General features: G+C 44.6%; 1 long non-coding RNA gene across 1 annotated transcript in view; it reads right to left on the bottom strand.

The window, feature by feature from the left end:
• LOC120917900 overlaps positions 1–12,108 on the bottom strand; it is a 221,844-nt gene that overhangs the window by 86,533 nt on the left and 123,203 nt on the right. Inside the window, exons 2-3 of the long non-coding RNA XR_005744245.1 lie at positions 9,844–9,904; positions 9,147–9,220 (exon numbers count right to left, since the gene is read on the bottom strand). This is a non-coding gene — a long non-coding RNA (uncharacterized LOC120917900). The remainder of the gene's footprint in view (positions 1–9,146; positions 9,221–9,843; positions 9,905–12,108) is intronic.

Genomic DNA, 12,108 nt, shown 5'->3' with positions numbered 1-12,108 from the left:
CTTGGGAGGGTTACTTTCAGTGCACAGGGTTCAAAATTGATAACTGTGAGATGGCAGCTGTGTCACCGGCACACAAGGGGAGGTGATCCACCAAAGTGTGTCTGCCATTAGCCTTCCAAGTGGCATTCATTTAAATGTCCATTAAGCAGCATTCACATCTATCATGGTTTAGAGGGTATCCCCCAGGGTGGGGTGGCACGGTCCCAGAAGGACTGTAACTTCTCAGCTGACATCGATAAATCTCATCCTATATTTGGCAGGAGTTTTTGGATAGAGGTCTGCAGAGGATTCAAAATGCTTTGGCGACATTTGCAGGACTCTAAGTGCTATTGGCAGAAGCCAGATCCCATTAACTGATTCATACCCAAAACTTTTATTACATGGAATAGCTGAGGATGGGATGGCCCGAACTATCCAGAAATACAGCCACAGATCTCAGGGGGGGGGGGGGGGGGGATATTGTGTGAGTTGGGCACCTGTACAATGTCGCACAAAATCTTTCAAGGGTCTTGCTCTTGCCGTTTTGCCAATAAATAGCCAAGAACGTGAGGGATTTGGTGACGTCAAGAGGCCAAAACATTTACTATTGCAGTGGGTCCCCAACTCTACTGCAAAGGTTGCCCGCCAATGTTGCCCAGGGATAATAAATGAGGTGATATACTTACCTTATTCCTCGCTCCCACAGGCTTCCTCTACGTCATGCAACCAGTCCTCTTCTCTTTGGTACCCAACCAGTCTCAGCTCTCTGGTGTCATCCAGTACAATGCATGTTCAGTAGTCCAGACCTGTACGGGAGGACTTGAGGGCCCACCTAGCTTCTGAAGCATTGGACAGTGGAAGAGAGCACTGACTATCGGGGATACTCACTATACCATGTAACAACTGATAGTGCCGCTCAAGGTATTTTTATAATAGTCAAGTCTGGTGTCCCACAGTGCTAGAGGGGGTGCTGGCTGTCAGATACTTAATCCACAAAGCATGTGAGAATAACGCACCGCCAACTCAACAGGTGAAGAAGAATGTACATGGCCTCAGCCTTGGAGTCCTCCAAAGCCACACCCCTAACATGCTTCAGTTGGCAGGGGAAAACGTGTCAGAGGCGTAGCTTAGTAGCCTGTTGCCGTGTACACACGATTGGAATTTTCGACAACAAATGTTCGATGTGAGCTTTTGGTTGGATATTCCGACCGTGTGTAGGCTCCATCGGACATTCACTGTCAGAATTTCCGACAACAAATGTTTGAGAGCTGGTTCTCAATTTTTCTGACAACGGAAATTCCGATCGTGTGTATTCAATTCCGCCGCACAAAAATTCCTACGCATGCTCGGAATCATTGAACTTCATTTTTCTCAGCTCGTTGTAGTGTTGTACGTCACCGCGTTCTTGGTGATCGGAATTTCCGACAACATTTGTGTGACCCAGTGTGTGTTGCAAGACAAGTTTGAGCCAACAAAAAAAATAGATAAAGCGACGGAGTGCCGAATTCGCAAAAAATGGCCCGGGTCATTGGGCAGCCAAATCCTCCGGGGCTGAAGTGGTTAAAGTGGACTTTTCCTTTAACAAAACATCAGAAGGTACTTTGTATTTCCTTTATACTTCATCTGCATGTGAAGATTCACCTTGAGATTAATCAAGTGCGGACAATGTCAATATACTTCCCCGTACACGGACAATGCGAGTTTTATTTATGGCGCAGGCCAAAAAATAATAAAATATATACACCAGGTTAATAGATAAATTGATATGCGCATAGAAGACCATAAACAAAACATACTAATATAGGACAGAAAGCTCGATACCAGCTCAATCAGGACATAAATATGGATTTCACAGAACAAATGGACTCTGGATGCAAGGAATCATCGTCTCAGCTCCGCCGCTTCAAAAATAATAAACCGAAGAGGGGGCTGAAATAGATATTCATATAAATGTGCAGAGTCCGGAATTAGTAAATACTATTTCATCTGAAAGATGGTTCTTTAGTAAAAAAACAAGCCTGCAACCTTCCAAAGCAAAAGAAGACAAAATATAGAAAGATAAATAGGACTCCCAATGACAACGGGGGAAAAAATAACGTAAAACAGACTTTATGTGTAGATTAACTGGAAAAAAAAAAACGCAAAAAACTGTGTTGTAGGTAATCACTCTTTATATTAAACACCCATCATCCATGGCATACTAGATGACATTTCAAATTAGTCTGACAGTGGGAGCACTGGTGCTAACTGCTGAAATTAAAGAGAGCACAGAATCTTGCTCAAACCAAGATTGGAAATATTTGGTGGGATCTGGGAAAACTGACCTATCCATTGGATGGATCGGTTGAATTAAACAGATTCCCACTCAAAGCAAAAGCAGTAAAGAGTCTTCCAAAACCCTTACCAGATCCAAAGACCTTATACCAGATCTATGGACAACTTAGCAGCAGATCTATGGACCTATTACCACGATCCTCTTACCAAGTCTATAGTCTCTTACTAGGTCTACGGACCCTTTACCAAGTCTATTGTCCCCTTGCCAGACCTATGGTTCCCTTAATAAGTTTATGGTCCTATTACTAAGTCTATGGTTCCCTTACAAGGTCTATAGTCTCCTTACCAGGTTTATGGTTCTCTCCTCAGGTCTATGTTTCCCTTACCATGATTTTGGTCCTCTTATCAGGTCTATTGTTCTGGTTCTTGGTCTATGTTCCTCTTACTAAGTTTATGAATGCTTAATCTAGTCATTGTTCCCTGTATAAGGACAATGGTCCCCTTACAAGGTGTATGTTTCCCTTACCAGAACTATGGTTCCCTCACCAGGTCTATGTTCCCCTTACCAGTTCTATGGTTCCCATACAAGGTTTACAGTTTCCGTACCAAATATATGTTCCCTGTACCAGGAGTAATGGCCTCTTATCAAATGTATGGTCCCCTTACTAGGTCTATGGCCCCCTTAGCAGGTTTATGGACCCCTTACCAGGTCTTTGAACCCCTTAGCAGGTCTATGGTCTCCTTACCAGGTCTATAATTTCTTTATTAGATCTATGGTCACCATAACAGGTCTATGAACACTTTAGCAAGTCTATGGGCCCCTTTAGAAAATCCAAGGCATCTCTTAGAAGTTCAGTTCCTGTACTAAGTCTACTGTTCCCATACCAGAATGATTTAACTCTTACCAGGTCTATCGTCAACTTACCAGGTCTATTGACCCTTTCCAGGTCTATGAACACTTTTGCAGGTCTATGGTTCCTGTACCAAATCTACTGTCCCCATACCAGGACTTTTTATCCCTTACTCGGTCTATAGTCACCTAACCAAGTCTGTGAACCCATTACCAAGTCTTTAGACCTCTTACCAGGTCTATGGACCCTTTCCAGGTCTATGAACACTTTAACAGGTCTATGGTTCCTGTATCAAATCTACTGTCCCCATACCAGGACTTTTTATCCCTTACCAGGTCTTTGAACCCCTTAGCAGGTCTATAGTCCCGTTACCAGGTCTATAATTCCTTTATTAGATCTATGTTCACCTTACCAGGCCTATGAACCCTTTAGCAAGTCTATGGACCCCTTTAGAAAAGGCATCACTTAGAAGTTTAGTTCCTGTACTAAGTCTACTCACACTAGAATGTTTTAACCCTTACCAGGTCTATAGTCACCTTACCAGGTCTGTGAACCCATTACCAGTTCTTTAGACCTCTTACCAGGTCTATGGACCCTTTCCAGGTTTATGAACATTTTATCAGGTCTATGGTTCCTGTACCAAATCTACTGTCCCTATACCAGGACTTTTTATCCCTTACCAGGTCTATGGTCACCTCACCAAGTCTATGAACCTGTTACCCGGTTTTTAGACCTCTTACCAGGTCTATGGATCCTTTCCAGGTCTATGAACACTTTAGCAGGTCTATGGTTTTTGTACCAAATCTACTGTCCCCATACCAGGACTTGTTATCCCTTACCAGGTCTATGGTCACCTCACCAAGTCTATGAACCTGTAACCAGGTCTTTAGACCTCTTACAAGGTCTATGGTCCCTTATCCTGGTTTATGGTACCTGTACCAAGTCTACTGTCCCCATACCAGGACTTTTTTTTTTAGCCCTTAACAGGTCTATAGTCACCTTACCAAGTCTATGAACCTGTTAGTCTTTAGACCTCTTACGAGGTCTATGGACCCTTTCCAGGTCTATGAACTCTTTAGCAGGTCTATGGTTCCAGTACTAAGTCTACTGTCCCCATACCAGGACTTCTAAACCCTTTATCGGGTCTATGAATCCCCTACCAGGCCTCTTTACCAGGTTTCTGGGGCCCTTGCTGGATCTATGAATGACTTAGCAGCAAATCCAACGAAACCCTTAGCAGTTCACTCCTTTGGTTCTTTATTTTAAATGATCTTTGCTATCAAATGTCTATTTTCTGTTTGACCTTTTTTTGTGACATTTAACCCCCTCGCCCCCTTCCCCCCCCCCTCAGTCAACACCTGCAACAATGTTATCTTTCAATTATTTCGAGGTTCACATCAGGTAACATGGAAAATCCCCTTTAACCCTGAGAAAGACTCTCATAAGCCTCGCGCAAGTAGCGGCGAGGGTAAATTTAATTTGTTAACGCAGCGACGGAAGGGGGTAGCGGGCCCTGCAAAACAGTAATCCTGTCTTTCAACGCAAATGTTATAGGAAGCTATGAATTTGGTGGATGTGAATGGGATGTTGGTACATGTTTTACTAAGGTATTATAATGGCAGCCTATTATTAGATCGCATTAATCATTACTGTGCCAAAGGCACTGACAGGCCCGCTGAATGCGATTGAAAGGGTTGTAATGGATATAAATTACCCATTGTGTGATAAAAGGATTTTTTTTTTTTTTTTTTTACTAAGGAGGTGAGAATAAAATAGCAAATTCAAATCTGACTGCGGTATAAAAACCCGGCAAAAAATCAAAAGTACAAAAAAAGAGACGGACTCAGGAAATCCGCAGACTGGGGAGGTAAGCAGTTTTTAAACAAGGTGGTCATCGGCCCCCGTGAATTGTGCACTATGCAAAAATTAATTTCTTGCAACGCATAATGCTATCAGGGCGAAGCAGCAGCGGTGGAATCTCTTTAGCGGGGGTGACATTTCTGTGATGTGACAGCATTAAAATTCCCTCGCTGCGATTTCCAACCCGCCGACTCTCAGTCCCGGACGGCTGAGGGTCGACGTATAGATAAATATATATATCTATACGTCTTCCCTCCTGCGGCGTTTGATCGCGGTCGTTCGTGCGCCTCTCTTCATCCAGATTTCAAGCCTAACTGAAACGTCTCGGCGGAACTGACAGCGTTTAGCGGACGTGTTAACTTAGAGGGAGACGCCTGAACCGAGCACGTAATGAGTTTGCTGCTTTGAGATTAACCGCGTGTCAGGTAGGAGGTAATTGTCTGTAAGAGCGGAGTGCTTAAGGAACAAAAAAAAAAATGTTTTAAAGGGCTTGTCCACCGTGAAATGAATGCCGCTTTGTGGTAACCCTTCCCTCTTAAAGTGAACCTGTGCATTCTCCCTGACAAGTACATTTAAGTTGGATCTTCACCTTCCTTAATCACTTTTCAAATAGCCAGCTTAAATATTTATCATGCTCCAGCCGTTCCTTGGAGAGGAGTGCCCAGTAGGGGGCTGGAACGATGATAAATTGTCTGAAGCACTGGAGAGCTGGGTTCTCTCTCCCCAAGAGGGTTCCAAACAGGGCGGATCCTAGGCTCACAGGCGCCTGGGTGCAGAAATATTTCTGGCGCCCCCACATGGGCGTCGTCATTTTACTAACTCCTCCCCTTTACAATTGTTTCTATGGCAATAACTCAACCACAGAGATGCTCCCCCACGAAATCTTCATTACCCTGGGATCCTTACATGATCTCTTAACAATAAACAAAATACAGGAAGAGAAGTAGAGTATTTTATTGGGACCTGGAGAAGGGCCTCTGTGATGGACACAGAGAGGGCTTCTGTTAGATGCTCGGCGCCCCCACCTCTGCAGGCGCCTGGGTGCAATGCACCCTGTGCACCCTGCCTAGGATCGGCCCTGGTTCCAAAGCCCCTCAGCAGCCCATGGACTGTGTACAGTGGCAGGTGTTTCGTCAGATATGGCAACCCATCAGAATTGGTAACGGAAGTGACGTTCTGTCGCCGCCATCTTGCTACACCCCACACTCCTCCATAGTAAGGATACACTGAGAAGGAGAAAGCGGACATCTTGTTACACCCACCGGAGTTTTGCATTTTACACTTTTTTAGCAGTAAAGTGAGTTTATATACTGAAATCCAGGACTTAGAACTCCGTCTGACTGTTATGATGTTGAATTTTAAAAGCAGCGGCGAGCCTGATCATCACACAGGTTTGCTAATCTGACAGAAGTTGGCTGCTTTTAAAATTCAATATGTAACCAGTCAGATGGACTTCTAAGTCCTGTATTTCACCATGTAAACTCACTTTCCTGTTAAAAATAAGTGTAAAATTGAAATCTCCGGTGGGTGTAACAAGATGTCCGCTTTCCCCCTTCTCAGAGTATCCTTACTATGGAGGAGTGCGGGGTGTAGCAAGATGGCGGCAACCGAACGTCACTTCCGTTACCAATTCTGACAGGTCGCCAAATATGACGAAACACAGGCACGTCTATTAGGGACGCAAGGGCGCCACCCCCCCACGCATGGATTCCAATTGGGAGGCGCGTGATTAGAGCCACAGTCTCTAATAGTCTTCAAAAAAGGGTGGGCTCAGGGGAACAGAGCACTGCGATCCGAGCCCACCCAGTTGTGTGACAATGGCCAATGAATATTGATCCTCCTCCCGGCCAATCAGGAAGCGGGTCCTGAGACCCATCACCCAATTGACTGAAAGGACAGGCGATCCTATAGGATGCCTAGGAGGAGGAGGAGGGAGAAGAGGCCGCCCATCGCCCGTAGGAGCGCTGCCCGCCCACAAACTTGATGGGGTAAGTGCAGCGCTGGATGACCGACCAACTGCATGAGACACAGGGGGGGTGGGGGGCTGCGGGTGACCCGACTGAGCGGGGGGATTAGTCGTTTGCCTCCCCCAAAAAAATACCAGCCGCCACTGACTGTGTAGCTATTCTGGAGACCTCAGCGAGGGCCTGGATGGATTTTCTGAGGAGCTGGTCGCAGGACCATCTCCTCTGAGGAAACTCTGAAGAACAGTAAACTGGCCATTTGTGTCGAAAGTTTGGAGACCCCCTGTACTAATGCAATACACCTGCATTGAAGCACACTGCGCTGTGTGGCAACCCATGGTACTGCATTGCGATACAAAAAGAAAATGGTCGTGCAATTTTAAGGCATGTAAGGATGAGTTGTCAATCTATTCATTTAGAATTTTCCACTTTAAAGCAATGAATGTTAAAGCACAACGTAACGCACATTGACTCACGGCAAAGAAGTAAATTTTGCAAAGCCAACAGTCTCTAATTTGTAGTTCATCAACCCCCGCCGACTCCATCCATGTAATTAATGTAGCTGCAACCGATGCAAGACCCACAGCGATGCCTTGCCCCCCGCTGAGCCACCCTGCTGCCCACCAATACAGACGCTTAGCAGGAAAAGGAGGAAAATAACGCCAAAGGCTTTTTCCCCCCCACAAAAGATTTCCTGGAGAGGTGTGTATTGAGGTGTACAGGATGGCTCCAGCTGCAGCGTCTTCTACAAGCTGAAGTGTAGACAGATGGATAAGCGAAGGTGCCAGCAATGGATGAAGATGCTGAGAGCTGAAAGAAGGATTTCATGCTGAAGGGGATTAGCCAGGAAATAAAGTATCATTGAGATGTTTTCTTAGGAAAACAGCTGAATAGGCTAAACAACTGCAATATAATAAATAAATAAATAAATAAATATTTCTCCAAAGAAGCGCGGGCGCTAATGATTATTTAAGATAATGTAATAGCACAAAAATGCACCAACCGAAACATTAAGAGATGAGAACACACACTGATATCCGTCCATGTCAATGTACGGCATCAACTGCCAATCTTCGGCACAAGATGTAGAAAAGGAATGACTGTATTGCGTCATGTTTGTCATCAAATGATGCTTGATTTTTTTTGGGGGGGGGGGTTCAGTAATTAATATGCTGCCCCCCCAATCAATGCGCCCAGCTCCTAATCTACATGCAGGGCGCCGGACACATGGATTCCAATGGGGTGTGTGTGTTTTTTTAAGCATGTGATTAGAGCCAGATGCTCTAATTAGCTTAAAAAAAGGGTGGGCTCGGGGCGCAGAGCACTGCGCCCCGAGCTCACCCAGTTGTGTGACAATAGCGAATTAATATTTGCTATTGTTTTCCTGATTCTCCTCCAAGGCCAATCGGGAAGCAGGTCCTGAGACTCGATTGGCCAGGGAGCCTTAGGCCGGGTACACACGATCGGTCAAAACCGATGAAAACGGACTGAAGGACCGTTTCATTGGTCAAAACCGATCGTGTGTGGGCCCCATCGGTCAGTTATCCTTCGGTCAAAAAAAGAGAACTTGCTTTAAAATTGAACCGATGGACGCCTAACCGATGGGTCAAAACCGATCGTTAGTATGCAAAAGCATCGGTCAAAATGCCGCGCATGCTCAGAATCAAGTTGACGCATGCTTGGAAGCATTGAACTTCGTTTTTTTTCAGCACGTCATGTGTTTTACGTCACTGCATTCTGACACAATTGTTTTTTAAACCGATGGTGTGTAGGCACATCAGACCATCAGTCAGCTTCATCGATGTTTCCCATCTCCCCGCTGCTACACAGAGCAATAATGCTAATGCACACTAGGTGATTAGGGTGTGCCCAGGCACATTCGGCACACCTGGTTGCGCACACGCCTATGCTTACCAGCACTTATGTGGTACACGATCTCCCATTCCCCCTTTTTTTACAGGTCACATGATCTGCTGCAAAATTGGTGAATGTAATCAGTCAGGTGACCTGTCATCAACTGGCCAGCTGTAACAGATCACATGACCACCACTTGGTGCCCGGAATATGAAAAGCGCCTGAAGAAAATGAAGCCTCCTGCCTCCAGCGAATCAATTCACAATTTTTAAGAAGCATTTTTACCTTAGAACTAAAACAAATCAATACTTATTTCCATACATCGAAGAATAAACCACCTTCAGTGGTAACATATTTAACTCACCCAGTTGCGTACATCTGCAGAATCACGGATTCAGTTCAGTTTGTCTGGGTGCCGGGAGGAGGCCAACATTCATACTGCGGGAGAGATGGGAGACGCATCTTAATAGTATTAATGGGTGGGGAAAAGCCTGATTTACAGTCACTGGGTTTCAGGCTTTAGCTCTTTCTAAGAAACATGAATCAATAGGAAGTTTTTTAAAATAAACCCGTACATTGGCATGCAGGGCAAAATGACAGGTTCTCTTTACTGGCGCCCTACACAGGACCAGGTGACACATCCTCTGGATAACCTGTCCCCCCTCCTGTTGATGCCAACCTTTCCCCACTGCCTTCCTTGCCTACAAAGGCAATACTAAGAGGTCATGTGTATGCTCAATTTTGGAACTTACACAGAGAAAAGGACCGCCTCCCTGCTCTTACATAGGCGGCAATTGGTTGCTCAAGCACCATACACTGCAATGTAGGAGGAAGGGGAGAGAGTCACATGTCCTCTTATTACCAACAATCCAGTGGCGGCCGCTCCATTAGGGGTGCAGGGGAGCCACCCCCTTATCAATGCGCCATGCCAAAATAGGCAGAGGAGGAGGGAGGAGACCTTAAAGCAGAAATTCCTCTTTTTAATCATAAATATAATAATAACATTAAAAATAATAATAAATAAATACAATTACATTAGTATAATGGTGCTGCGCACTCACCTGGACCACTGAATTCAGTTCTAGTAGATGGAAGGAGCCATAGGCAGCACTTTAACTGGTCCTAAAAGAAAAAAAAAAGTGACAAATGAATAAAGTGTAAAGTTGTTCACTGAATGGCTTACAGGACAGTGCTAAACAAACAAAAACAAAATTAATTATCAGTATCTATTACTAATAAAGCGCCAACATATTATGGAGCAATGTGTAGTAAGGGGACCCTGTCACCAGAAATGTTCCGATTTCTTTTCATTAGGTGGCAAGACAACCAAATTCCCATTTATATTGTTTTTTGGCTTTAACGATATTTTCTCCCTTCCTTCCCTCCCTCCTGTCTTCCTTCCTGTTCTAATTCCTTTTGTATCTCCTTCCCTTCTTTCTTCCCTACTCTGCTCATTTCCTCCTTCCTGTTTCAGTAATTTTTATATTTTTTTGGAAAGGTCAAGGTACATTTTCCAATGGTTTGTTCAGTAGGGCGACCCCTAGCATCCTTGACAATATTAACCAACCTTTATTTCTTCCTTCCTTCCGCCCTTTCCTCCTTCCTTTGCTCCTTCCGTCCTTTCCTCCTTCCTTTGCTCCTTCCGTCCTTTCCTACTTCCATTCTCCCTTCCTTCTTTTCTTCATTCCTTCCTTTATTCCTTTCCTTCTTCCTTCCTTCTGCCCTTTCCTCCTTCCTTTGCTCCTTCCGTCCTTTCCTACTTCCATTCTCCCTTCCTTCTTTTCTTCATTCCTTCCTTTCCTTCTTCCTTCCTTCTGCCCTTTCCTCCTTCCTTTGCTCCTTCTGTCCTTTCCTACTTCCATTCTCCCTTCCTTCTTTTCTTCATCCCTTCCTTTATTCCTTTCCTTCTGCCCTTTCCTCCTTCCTTTGCTCCTTCCGTCCTTTCCTACTTCCATTCTCCCTTCCTTCTTTTCTTCATCCCTTCCTTTATTCCTTTCCTTCTTCCTTCTGCCCTTTCCTCCTTCCTTTGCTGCCTTCCATCTTTTCTGCCCTCCTTCCTTCCTTTCTTCATTTCCTCTTTCTGTTCCTCCTTCTTTCATTCCTTTCTTTCGTCCTTCCCTACTGCTTCCTTCCCCTCTTCATTCCTACTTTTTTCCTTTCTTTTGTCCTTCCCTCCTTCCTTTCTTTATTCTTTTCCTTCTTACTTTGCTCCTTCCCTCTTTCCTCCTTCCTTCATGTTTTTCATTCGTTCTTCCATACTTCCTTCCTTTCCTCCTTCCCCTCTTCCATTCTACTTTTTTCCTTCCTTTCATCCTTCCCTCCTTCCATTCCTCCCTCCTTCTTTCCTTTTCTCCTTCCTTCCATTATTCCCTCCATCTGTTCCTCCTTCCTTCATTCCTTCCTTTCGTCCTTTCTATCTTCCCATCTTCCTTCCTTCCATACATCTTTCTTTTCCTCCTCCCCCTCTTCTATCCTACTGTTTTACTTCCTTTTGTCCTTCTTTCCTTCCTTTCTTTGCTCTTTTCCTCCTTTTATTCCTTCCTTTCATCCTTTCTATCTTCCCTCCTTCCTTCCTTCCTTCTCTACATCCTTCCTTTCCTCCTCCCCCTCTTTTATACTACTTTTCCTTCCTTTTGTCCTTCCTTCTTTCCTTCCTTTCTTTGCTCTTTTGCTCCTTCCTTTATTCCTTCCTTTCATCCTTTCTATCTTCCCTCCTTCCTCCCATACATCCTTCCTTTCCTCCTCCACCTCTTCCATCCTACTTTTTTCCTTTCTTTTGTCCTTCTCTTCTTCCTTTCTTTGCTCTTTTCCTCCTTCCTTAATTTCTTCCTCTCCTCCTACCTTCATTCTTTTGCTCCTTCCCTCTTTCTTCCTTCCATATTTTTTTCATTCCTTCTTCCCTACTTCCTTCCTTTCCTCCTTCCCCTCTTTCATTCTACTTTTTTCCTTCCTTTCATCCTTCCCTCCCTCCTTCTCAACTTTTCTCCTCCCTTCCTTCATTCTCTCCTGTTCCTCCTTCCTTTTGTCCTTTCTATCTCCCCTCCTTCATTACCTTCCCCACATCCTTCCATTCCTCCTTCCCCTCTTCCTTTGTACTTTTTTCCTTTCTTCCCTCCTTTTTTCTCCTTCCTTCCTTCCTTCCTTCCTTCCTTCCTATCTTCCTTTTCTCTTTCTTTTCTTCCTTCTTTCCGTTGTAGGTTTGAATATGAATCCCAGCACCTCATTGACCAATGCTTTTTATTTGCCCTTTTTGGCCCTTCCTCCTTCCTTTCCTCATTTCCTCTTTCCCTCCTTCCTTCCTTCCGTCTCTCCTCCCTTTCTTCCTT

The sequence above is a fragment of the Rana temporaria genome, chromosome 11 (genome assembly GCF_905171775.1).
Source record: "Rana temporaria chromosome 11, aRanTem1.1, whole genome shotgun sequence".
NCBI lineage: Eukaryota > Metazoa > Chordata > Amphibia > Anura > Ranidae > Rana > Rana temporaria.
The sequence above is the reverse complement of the archived record's forward strand: the minus strand, read 5'-3'. Positions and strand labels throughout refer to the sequence as shown.